The 10648-nt window shown below is 48.6% G+C and overlaps 1 protein-coding gene across 1 annotated transcript in view; it reads right to left on the reverse strand.

Moving 5' to 3' along the window:
* LOC117522001 (ATP-sensitive inward rectifier potassium channel 10) overlaps positions 1-10200 on the reverse strand; it is an 80926-nt gene extending 70726 nt beyond the window's left edge. The window contains 1 exon segment of the mRNA XM_034183367.1: positions 9917-10200. The gene's annotated coding sequence lies outside the window, so the exon portion shown is untranslated.
* Positions 10201-10648: the final 448 nt, after the last annotated feature.

The raw sequence follows: 10648 nt of genomic DNA on the forward strand, positions 1-10648 counted from the left end.
CTCTGTCTCTCTCTCTCTCTCTCTGTTTGTCTCTCTCTCTGTCTCTCTCTGTCTCTCTCTGTCTGTCTATGTCTCTGTCTCTCTCTCTCTCTCTCTCTCTCTCTCTCTCTCTCTCTCTCTCTCTCTCTTCTGTACACAGGAATGCTTTGTGTGAACCCCGAGATAAAAGAAACAAAAGATGGCATTGACAAAATGTGTGTGTGTGTGTGTGTGTGTGTGTGTGTGTGTGTGTGTGTGTGTGTGTGTGTGTGTGTGTTGTGTGTGTGTGTGTGTGTGTGTGTGTGTGTGTGTGTGTGTGTGTGTGTGTGTGTGTTAGATATGTATAAACTTGTGAAAAGCGAGAATGGAGGAAGGAGAAAGTAGGGCCAACTGTGACAAAAGGGCCTCTTTAATATTCTGGGGTGACGAGTAATCAGCCTCCAGCTCCACACAGCTGCTTTCACACTCTCACCCACCTCTTAACTCACCTGTAACATGCCTAAACCTTAAATTACCCCCAAACTAACCAAAAAAACAAAGCCTGACCTTAAACATAACCTGTGTCTGACTACAGGGCAACTACAGAAAAAGATTTTCATAAATTAATCTCCTTCACTTTCCTTAAAGCTGCAGTGTGTGGGATTTAACCCCACCTGGTGGTGAAGTTGCAGATTAAATTTTGCCATCAGTCATGAGTTTGTTTTCATTCATGTTTTTGTTCATTTGTTGATGGGATTCATGTTTCCTTAACTTCTCTTGTGGTAATTAACATGTATGATCCCCATTTCAAAATATAACACAGTGCTAAAATACTGTCGGCCATATGAGCATTGTGTTCTTTATATTTCGCAGCTGTTTAATTAATTGTTAAGATCCTATTGTTTTACGCCAATCAACCAAAAACAATATTTACATTTTAACAGCACCTGCAAGAGGCCTTGTGTGTGTGTGTGTGTGTGTGTGTGTGTGTGTGTGTGTGTGTGTGTGTGTGTGTGTGTGTGTGTGTGTGTGTGTGTGTGTGTGTGTGTGTGTGTGTGTGTGTGTGTGTGTACATGAGCTTTTGACAACAGCAGAAGTTGTGCAAATCAAGGAATATTAGTAAATCAGCCTCTGTGCATTTGCAGGTGTTAACTGGACAAATTTAACTCCATAGAAAGTTAGGTTTGAGTTAGCAGAAGTTAGCATGCATGCTAACATCCACAAAATGTCTTGTAAATAACTCCAGATGTGTTATCAGGTTACACACACACACACACACACACCTCTGCCAGGCACTCTATCTGGCGAGACCCTCTTTCTGGTGCTTTCCACACACCTGTTCCTAATCTGTAGCTCATCACCTGTGTGTAGATAAACTTCACTGGTTGCACTATTTCCTCACCAGATTGATGCGCCTTGTGTCTTGGTTTCCAGATCTGTTCCTAATGTTTTCTCGTTGTGCCTGCTTCCTTGTCTTTTTGACCATCTGCCTGTTTATATGACAGTGCCTTTACACCTGATGTTTTTGGTTTGTTTGCTGATCTTGGACTGCCTTTTTGTGTACCGAACCCAGCTATCTCCCCAAGTAAACCATTTTAAACTTCAGAGCTGTGAGTTTGAGTCTTGCATTTATGTCCAGCCATCTCCGGCCGTTAACCCTGATACAGGTGATACATATGAGACAAATTTAACTCTATAAGTGTCTTTTCACATTAAAAAAGTCAAAATTTGAATGTACAAGTTGTCTTTTAAGTAGACACACTGTTGATCACTGCTGCAATGCATTATGGGAGTTCAGGGTTTGGGTCTTTCTTTTAAATTATTATTGTAGTACATGTTCCTTTAGCAGTGTTGTTAGAGTTATAGATTTGTTGTGTTTTTATAGTTATAGTTAGTTTATAGTTAGTTGAGTTTGGTGAAGAGTTATGTTGTGTCCATGAGTGAAAAGTCCCTTGCTTATGATCTTTTCTGCCACCATCTGTGTTGCTGGGTGTGAAAAGTAAATGACACTTTTTTGCAGTAGCCAGCAGCTGCCCACCCCCCTGTCTACTGGGGGGGTTGAGCTCCTCACAGCTGCCTGACTGTTGCAAAACACACGACAAGAACTAACATATAACTAACAAATAGGTCAAGGTTAGCCATCTTTGAACTTGTCCAAGGTCTGTGTCCCACCAATGTTCCCTGTGAATTTGAAGAGTGTAGCAGTAACAGGACTGGACTTGTGGTGAACACAGACAGACAGATGGATGGATGGATACAAAGCCTTCACAACACCCGATGGCCATAGTTGATGGCCTCGGGTAAAAAAAAAAGGATTCTCCAGTGCCATCAAAGCTGTGCCACCACACACACACACACACACACACACACACACACACACACACACACACACACACACACACACACACACACCTCTGCCAATACTGAACAATCTTTAAATTGTTCTTTGGGATTAAGAACCTTATCACATTTTATAACACAAATTCTTACAATACATGGATTCTTACATGATCCAGGAGGGACTTAACTCCAGAACACACACTGAAAGCTGAATATCTATCAGAGCCCAGACCTTTAATTACATTGTTGATCAACACATGAAACTAAGATGAAGACTTTCCATACATATATGAACGTATCAATAAATACCTACATTTATAAGACTTTCCACAGAGAGCCCCAAAACATTCATTCATACATTCATCTTCTACCGCTTAGTCCAATTAAGGGTCACGGGGGGCTGGAGCCTATCCCAGCAGTCATAGAGCGCGAGGCGGGGTACACCCAGGACAGGATGCCAGTCTGTCGCAGGGCCACAAATAGACAAACAAACACAGACACACCCACACCTTCGGACAATTTTAAAGATTCCAGTCCACCTAACCCGCATGTCTTTGAATGTGGGAGGAAACCGGAGCAGCCAGAGGAAACCCACACAAACACAGGGAGAACGTGCAAACTTCACACAGAAAGGCCATGGGAATTGAACCCACAACCTTATCGCTGTGAGGCAACAGTGATAACCACTAAGCCACCGTGCTGCCCACCCCAAAACATTATATATTATTTTTAAATGTTTTGCTTTGGAGCCCCTTCACACATAGTATGAATGTGGTCGAATTGTGCATGAAGTGCATATGAAGCAGGGATCGTATGCAATACGTGTAAAATCATAGCTGCCTCGCACGCCTCGTACACCTGTTGCTACAACTATTTGGGCACACCAGCGGCTGAAAGACAGAGTGTGCGCTGTGAGAGCCCACCAAAACCCTCTCACGGCAGGTGTCGGCCAAATTCTAGATGACACACATGCACATCTAACACCGCTCGCTTGGCACTTAGAAAATGTGTGGCCATTCACGCTGTCAGCACAACAACAGCCAGCAGACAATCACTGTCGAGCTGGATGTGAAATTTGTCTAAGTGCCTCATGAGTGTGGCTTTGCAAACAGCAACACACATGTGGTCTGCATGTGTATTGCGCATGTGTCGCACTCCCCCCCCCCCAACACATGTGGCGTGCTGGAGGGGTTTACACTTGAATAAAACGCTGATATATATGCTGCACAGACATGATCACATGGGGCTGGACAGGCAGGTCAGAGCACACACAGCACAGCGAGGTGCCTGTCAGCTGCTGACCAGAGACTCACTGACAGCTCACATGACACAGACATAGTGACACGTTGGTGTGTGGACTGAACTGACAGGGGGTGTGTCCGCAGACAGGAGCGATTGTGGAGATCTGTGGTTCTGGACGTCCCAGCTGGGGAACACGTACCATGTTTGGACGGACATGAACTAACAACTGTCCACTGTGAGGCGTGTGTGTCTGCTTGCTGTTCTCACGTGGACATACATAAAACATATATCACTGTTGCAATGGGCTGCAGCGAGCATGTGCACGGCGTGCACATTGACAGGCTACCCCAGGTGAAACAGACCGTCAGATCATAACATGCAGCAGGTGATCTGAATATCACGTCACTCACGTGAGCTCTGCTCCACATGACGTCCTGTCCTGCGGTGCGCCGTCCACAAGACACGCATTTGCAACCTTGCAGGGTCGCTACATTGCCACCCCCCCCCCCCTTACTAAGCCCCTCGCCCAGAGGGATCACATAGGAAGTCTCTGAGGTGACTAGGGGGTTTTCTCTGTCTCTGAGGCCTAGTGGCATTGAACATAAAGGGCTGAACCTGCTGGTGGGTGGGGGATGAGTGCGGGGATGGGGAAAATTGCGGGTAGTTGGGAGGGAAAACAGTGGGTGAATCTGGGGGTGTGTCATCCCGGCTCCTTTGGGAAGGGCCTGAGGGAGCAGGGCAGAGTTGGGGGCGTGCATCACCTCTGTACGGGGCCAACCTGAACTCTATACACCACCTCACTGAGTTTTTCTAGTACTTCACAGGGCCCCACCCAATGACAGTCCAACTTAGGGCATTGTGCCTTCTTTCTTTTTGGGCTGTACACCCACACCAGGTCCCCAGTCCTGAAATCCTTTCCCTTGGCCCTAATGTCATAGTTTCTCTTCTGACTGATGCCCGCTTTCTGTAGCTGGTCACGAGCAAAAGCATGGGCTGACTCCATTCGGTCCTGGAGCCTCCTTGCGTACTCCGGTCCTGAGGAAACAGCTGGTGTGTCAGGGGGTTTACCGAAAACAATTTCTGCTGGTATCCATAGCTCTCGCCCCAACATGAGAAGAGCAGGTGTGCATAGGGTGGAGTCCTGCACAGCAGATCTGTAAACCATGAGGACAAGTGGGAGGTGCATGTCCCAGTCACGCTGGTGCTGTGCAGTGAGTATGGCGAGCTGTTTTGCAAGTGTCCTCTTAAATCGCATGACTAGGCCGTTACTCTGAGGATGTAGTGGGGTAGTCCTAGTCTTTTGCATGCCTAGTCGCTCACACATAGCAGAGAAAACACCAGACTCAAAGTTTCGTCCTTGGTCACTATGGATGACCTCTGCTGCACCAAACCTGGAAAACATGCCCTCAACCAGGGCATCAGCAACAGTCCCGGTCTCTTGATCTGGTATGGCATAGGCCTCCGGCCATTTAGTGAAGTAGTCCATAGCAACTAGGACATAGCGGTTACCCTTGTCAGTACGGGGAAATGGGCCCATTATGTCCACTGCAACTCTTTCCATTGGGGCACCTACTGCCAGCTGTTGGAGCTGGGCACAGGACTGGTCTGGGGGACCCTTGTGAGCAGTACAAAGGTCGCACCGGTGGCAAAAGTCCTCAACATCCCTCTTGAGCTGGCCCCAGTAGAAACTCTGCCGGAGACGGCGAAGAGTTTTTGAGACTGCAAAGTGACCTGCTCCAGCAGATCTGTGACAGGCCTTTAGCACTGACTCATTTAGTGCCCTTGGGACTACTACCTGCCACCTCTCCTCCCCAGTGGCTGGCTCTTTCCAGGCCCTCTGGAGCACCCTGTCCTTTACCCGGAGAGCCCCAAACTTTTCAAACAGTCCTTTAGTGGCGAGAGAACAACCTGCGATTTCACCCCACTGTGGTTTTTGTCCTGACTCCACCCCCTGCAACACTGGTTGTAAGTCCTGATCCTGTTCTTGTTGTGCTCTCCACTCCAGGAGGTCAACCACCTGTGTCCCTCTGCAGAGCAGCACATCACCGTGCTGTGTGGGGCCCTGCTCCTCCCCAAAGCGGAGCTCGGTTTCCCGGGTTAGGGTTAGGGTTAGGGTTAGGCGTCTGTGTCTAAAATGAATGGCCGGTTGGGGTCTGGAGGGGAGAGAATGGGAGATTCTGTTAAGGCCTTCTTCAAGCAGCTGAAGGCCTGCTCGCACTCTGGTGACCAGGCAAAGTCACTGTCCTTACGCTGCAGATGAAACAGGGGCGCAGCTATACAAGGAAAGCCACGCACAAACTGCCTGTAGTAGGATGCCAGTCCAATGAAGCTCTTTAGCTCTCGCAGATTAGAGGGGGTCGGCCAGTTCTTTACAACTTGCACTTTCTCCTCCATAGTGCTTATGCCCTCTCCCCAAATCTTGTGACCCAAAAACTCCAGTTCTTTTCTCATAAAGCAGCACTTGTCAGGGTGGAGTTTTAGACCTGCTGCTGCTATTTTTTGTAGAACCTGGCGCAGGGACATTAAAGCGGCCTTGAAGGAGCTCCCGTGGACAAGTATGTCATCCAAGTATATGAGACATTCCTGTCGTGGGATTTCGGCCAGCACCTTTTCCATCAGCCGTTCAAAAGTGGCTGGAGCGTTACACAGTCCGAAGCAGAGGACACGAAACTGCCACAGCCCTCTACCGGTGCAGAAAGCAGTCTTTGGTTTAGCGTCAGGGCTAAGAGGCACCTGCCAGTACCCGCTGCGTAAGTCCAATGACGAAAACCAGGATGAGCCGGACACCAAGTCCAGAGACTCGTCAACGCAAGGCAGCGGGTACGAGTCTTTTTTTGTGACACTATTTAAAGGTCTATAGTCCACACAAAATCGCATTTTTTGGCTCTTTTTCTTGTTCACCATCACAACCCCTGAGGCCCAGGGGCTGTCAGAGGGCTCAGTAATCCCAGTCTTAAGCATCTCGTCAATTGCACTATCTGCAGCCGCCTGATGAGCGAGAGGGAGGCGGCGAGGGTGCGTTTTGATTGGCCGTGCTTTCCCAGTGTCAATTTCGTGCTGCACCAGGTGTGTCAGGCCCACTTCATCCTCTGTCAGTGCGAAAATGTCTTTAAACTCGCACAGTAACTCCCACAGCTCCTCCTGTTGTTGGGGTTCCAAGTTCTCTCTGTTCTGCCCCCATATCTCCCTCACTGCTGCCAGTCTGTCCACCCCTCCCCCCACAGGTTGCTGGACCGGGGCAGGGGGAAGTACATGGGTTGGGGACTGGGGTGCGGTGGAGAAGGTAGTTGGGGAAGTAATATGAAAAGGGGGGTCAAAAGCCTCTGCAGCTCTCGAGGTTGCTGGGTGAGGGCATGGGGTCTGTGTTGGGTGCACCATTTCACCTGTGGGGCCCTCAGGAAATGTCAGTGTGTTCTTTCCCAGATCCAACACACAGCAAGCAGCCCAGAGAAAGTCCAGTCCTAATATGCATGGATCTTGGACAGCTGCAACCCACACCTCAAAGTTCACAGACATATTCCCCACCTGAATAGTGACCACCCCTCTACCGAACATAGGGGCCAGCTCACCAGTCACTGTCCAGAGTTTTACTACAGTGGATTCCAAACAAGTTTCAGCTGGAACTAGATCAGGGCAGATCAAAGTGGCAGTAGCGCCCGTGTCAACAAGCGCCACACATGGAGCACCCGCCAGAGCAATGGGAAGATGGCAAAAATTCCCCGAGTGCGTCCAGCCCACCGCGCGTGCAGACTCGGCGATGTCATCTGCTTCTGGGGGGAGTGGAGCCCCACTCCCCCGACCCATCAGTTGGGCTCCGTTCACCAGGGGCAAGTGGGACACAGGAGCAAGGGCCTGTGTCATCCCATTTACACAGACCCCGGATCGTTTCCCTGGCCCCCTACTTGCCTGGGGCACCGCATGCTGATATGGCCAGCCTGACCGCACAGCCAGCACACAGGGGGACCCCGGCGGGAGCGAGGACGAGCACTGCCGCGAGGTGGCTGCAGCGACACCACACGAACCAGTTCAGTTAACTCAGCAGCCCATGCCAGTTTCTCTTGGCCTGGGGTCTCCTGCATCACACTCCTCACAACAGGGCCAGGTCTGACGTGGATGTTCTCTGCAGCTGCTCCCACGGCCTCTCTCTCTAGGGCCAGCTCCAGCGCCTCCTGCAGAGTGCGGGGATGTGCCAGCTGTGTTTGCATGCGTAGCTCTCTGGAAGTGATTGCTCGGATAAACTGGTCTCTGGCTAGTTCACTTTGCACATCAGCAGACATGTGGGAATATGCCCTTCTAGTTAAGGTTTCAATGTCATTGGCTAGAGCACGTAGTGGCTCCCCATTCAGTCTCTGCCTGCTTGCCAGCTCCGAACACAGGACACCGGGTTGGTTACACTGTCCAAAACGTCTCTTCAGGGCCCCCACTAAAGCTCCATAATTGTCTCTCTCAGCTGGGCTTAGCAGCAGCAAGCACGTTAGGGCGTCTTCGGTAAGGCAAAGGGCAAGTTGAAGTGCTTTAATGTCTTCAGACCAGCCCGCAGCCCGTGCTAACAGTTCAAATTGGGCATGGAAAGCCTCCCAGTCCGCCTTACCAGAGTACTTTGGCGTTTTCACTTCGAGCCGAAGGGCGCCACCATCTTTGTTTACATTCGGCCGCACGTCGCCGGCTGGAAATGTGGCGCCGGCACGGTCCCTCACACCCGAGCCGAACCCAGCATCAGCAGCTAGCTTCCTAGCGGTCTGTCTTAAGTGAGCAACGTGCTCAGAAGCAGGGCCAGAGTCCGACATATACCATGAAGCGCCTCCATAATGACTGTCCATCACCTCCTCTTTCATATATCGGTGGTCGGTCTCGCCCTGCTTTTCGGCCATCTTGACGGTCCGAGCTACGAGCGCCTAACGGAGATAAACAACAGAAACTCTGGTCTTTTACTTCTGACACCAGTGTCGCGTCCAGCTGGACCTGACGAAAGGAAGGACGAGATAGACTTGAACAACCGTCTCTTTATGGAAACTTAATGGTTACTGTCGGCCGCAACCACGCCAATACAGGTGTCTCTGCATGAGCGGCTACTACACAGCTCAACACTCATGGAGGCAAAATCTGCACGTACACACCAACACATTATACTCCTGCTCTCTAGCCCGCCCCTCCCCATCTGGTCCAATCACATACCTGTCTTTTACCCCACACACAACAATGCATTTACAAACAGTCAGTAATCCAGAACATCTCATGGACAGAGACAGAATACTCTTCCCACCGCTGCACATCAAACTCGGCTTAATCAAGCAGTTCACCAAGGCTCTGGACAAAGATGGTGACTGTTTCACTTACTTGTGCCAGGCTTTTCCAGGATTGACCATGGAGAAGTTGAAAGCTGGCATCTTTAATGGTCCTCAGATCCATAAGCTCATCAGAGATCCAGAGTTTGAAAACTCAATGAACGAAGTGGAACTGGAAGCGTGGAAGGCATTTGTTCTGGTAGTAAAGAACTTTCTTGGCAACAATAAGGCCAGAAACTACACAGAACTTGTCAACAACATGCTGACTGCTTTCAGAAACCTGGACTGCAACGTGAGTGTCAAGATGCACTACCTATTTTCACATATGGACCGGTTTCCTGAGAACCTGGGTTCAATGAGTGACGAGCAGGGGGAGAGATTCCATCAGGACATGAAAGAGATGGAGACCAGGTATCAGGGTCGCTGGGATGCAGTCATGATGGCTGACTACTGTTGGACTCTGAAGAGAGACCTCCCTGCCGCTGAGTATTCCAGGAGATTGAATAAATGGAAGTTCAACCCCTGAAGTTTGAACAATGGTGAAGCAACATGCAATTTACGTGTACTTACCTTTATCATTGCCCACCATTCAGTTTACAGTAATCGATGTTTCTATCAGGTAATAAATGTATGTTGTTGGAAAAACATTTTTTTCTCTTAAAAACATATTTAGGATGGTATGTGTTGACAAAATCAGCTGATAATGCCACAAAAATATAATCGATTTTGTCACAAGATCTGATTTTTTTTTTTTCCAAATCAACTTTGCACAAAAACCTGACCTGATGGAGAAAAACAGATGCCATTTCCTGATTCAGCAGTGCAAAAATACCCTAAATCAGTTGTAGAAATCTAGACAACATTCAAAAAGTAAAAAAAATGTTGCCCAGTGTTATCTATTGCTTTATCAGTGAATGTAAATCGAGCATTACGTGTGGAAATAAGTTTTTAAAATAAGAAGTATAGGAAAAACAAACCAGTATTAAGATATTCACAGCAGTTAGTCTCACTGCAAATGCTGAAGAATGAGAAGTTTAATTTAGATTTTGTCCGGATTGGTGCTCTGCGCTGATAAATGAATTTGCTTACCTCTTCAGCGGGGACTGACCCGAGCACAGAGGATTTAGGAGCCCGGAGCCTCAGCTTTCATCCATAAGTCTGCTCGCGTTTCATACGCATGCTCAGACGACACAAACAGGACTCTAATTTTGCAGAGTAACTTCAGCAGATCTGTGAACCCCGACATTGATACACTGTTGAAGAGAATTATGGAGACAGACGAGAGTCAGGCTGCTGTTCCGAACCCAAAGCCTCACAGTTCTACTCAGAAAGACTTGGACAGAAGAAGCATCTCTCTCTCTCTCTCTCACTCTTTTACAGTGTCACTCCCTCACCCTTCAAGTGTAACTGTTTCATTAATTGGTTGTTGATCAAAAGTTTTTTTTTTTTTTTTTTACAGTTTCCTAAAAATGTCACAGACTCCAAACTGCGTAATTGGTCATACGGTGCCTTTTATATACCGCACAAAACGTTGAGAAATATGAATGTTCATCATGTTTTATGCAATCACTCCCTCCCTTATTTTTGGGGGGAGGTTTTTTTTTTTTGGGGGGGGGGGGGGCTCACAAGAACAGTCGCTGTAAATGCATCCGGGCTCATGCAGACTGGCCAACAAACCCCCTCCTGCAGCACACGCTTGTTTTGAGGCCACCACAGAGACCCCTATTCACAACTTTTGTGCCCTGAGTTTGCTGTGTCCTGGAGCGTCTGTACTGAGCTTCCTCTTGGGCTCAAAGACATAAAGACAAATCCGTGAGGTGAAT

This window comes from Thalassophryne amazonica, chromosome 12, assembly GCF_902500255.1.
Source record: "Thalassophryne amazonica chromosome 12, fThaAma1.1, whole genome shotgun sequence".
Taxonomy (NCBI): domain Eukaryota; kingdom Metazoa; phylum Chordata; class Actinopteri; order Batrachoidiformes; family Batrachoididae; genus Thalassophryne; species Thalassophryne amazonica.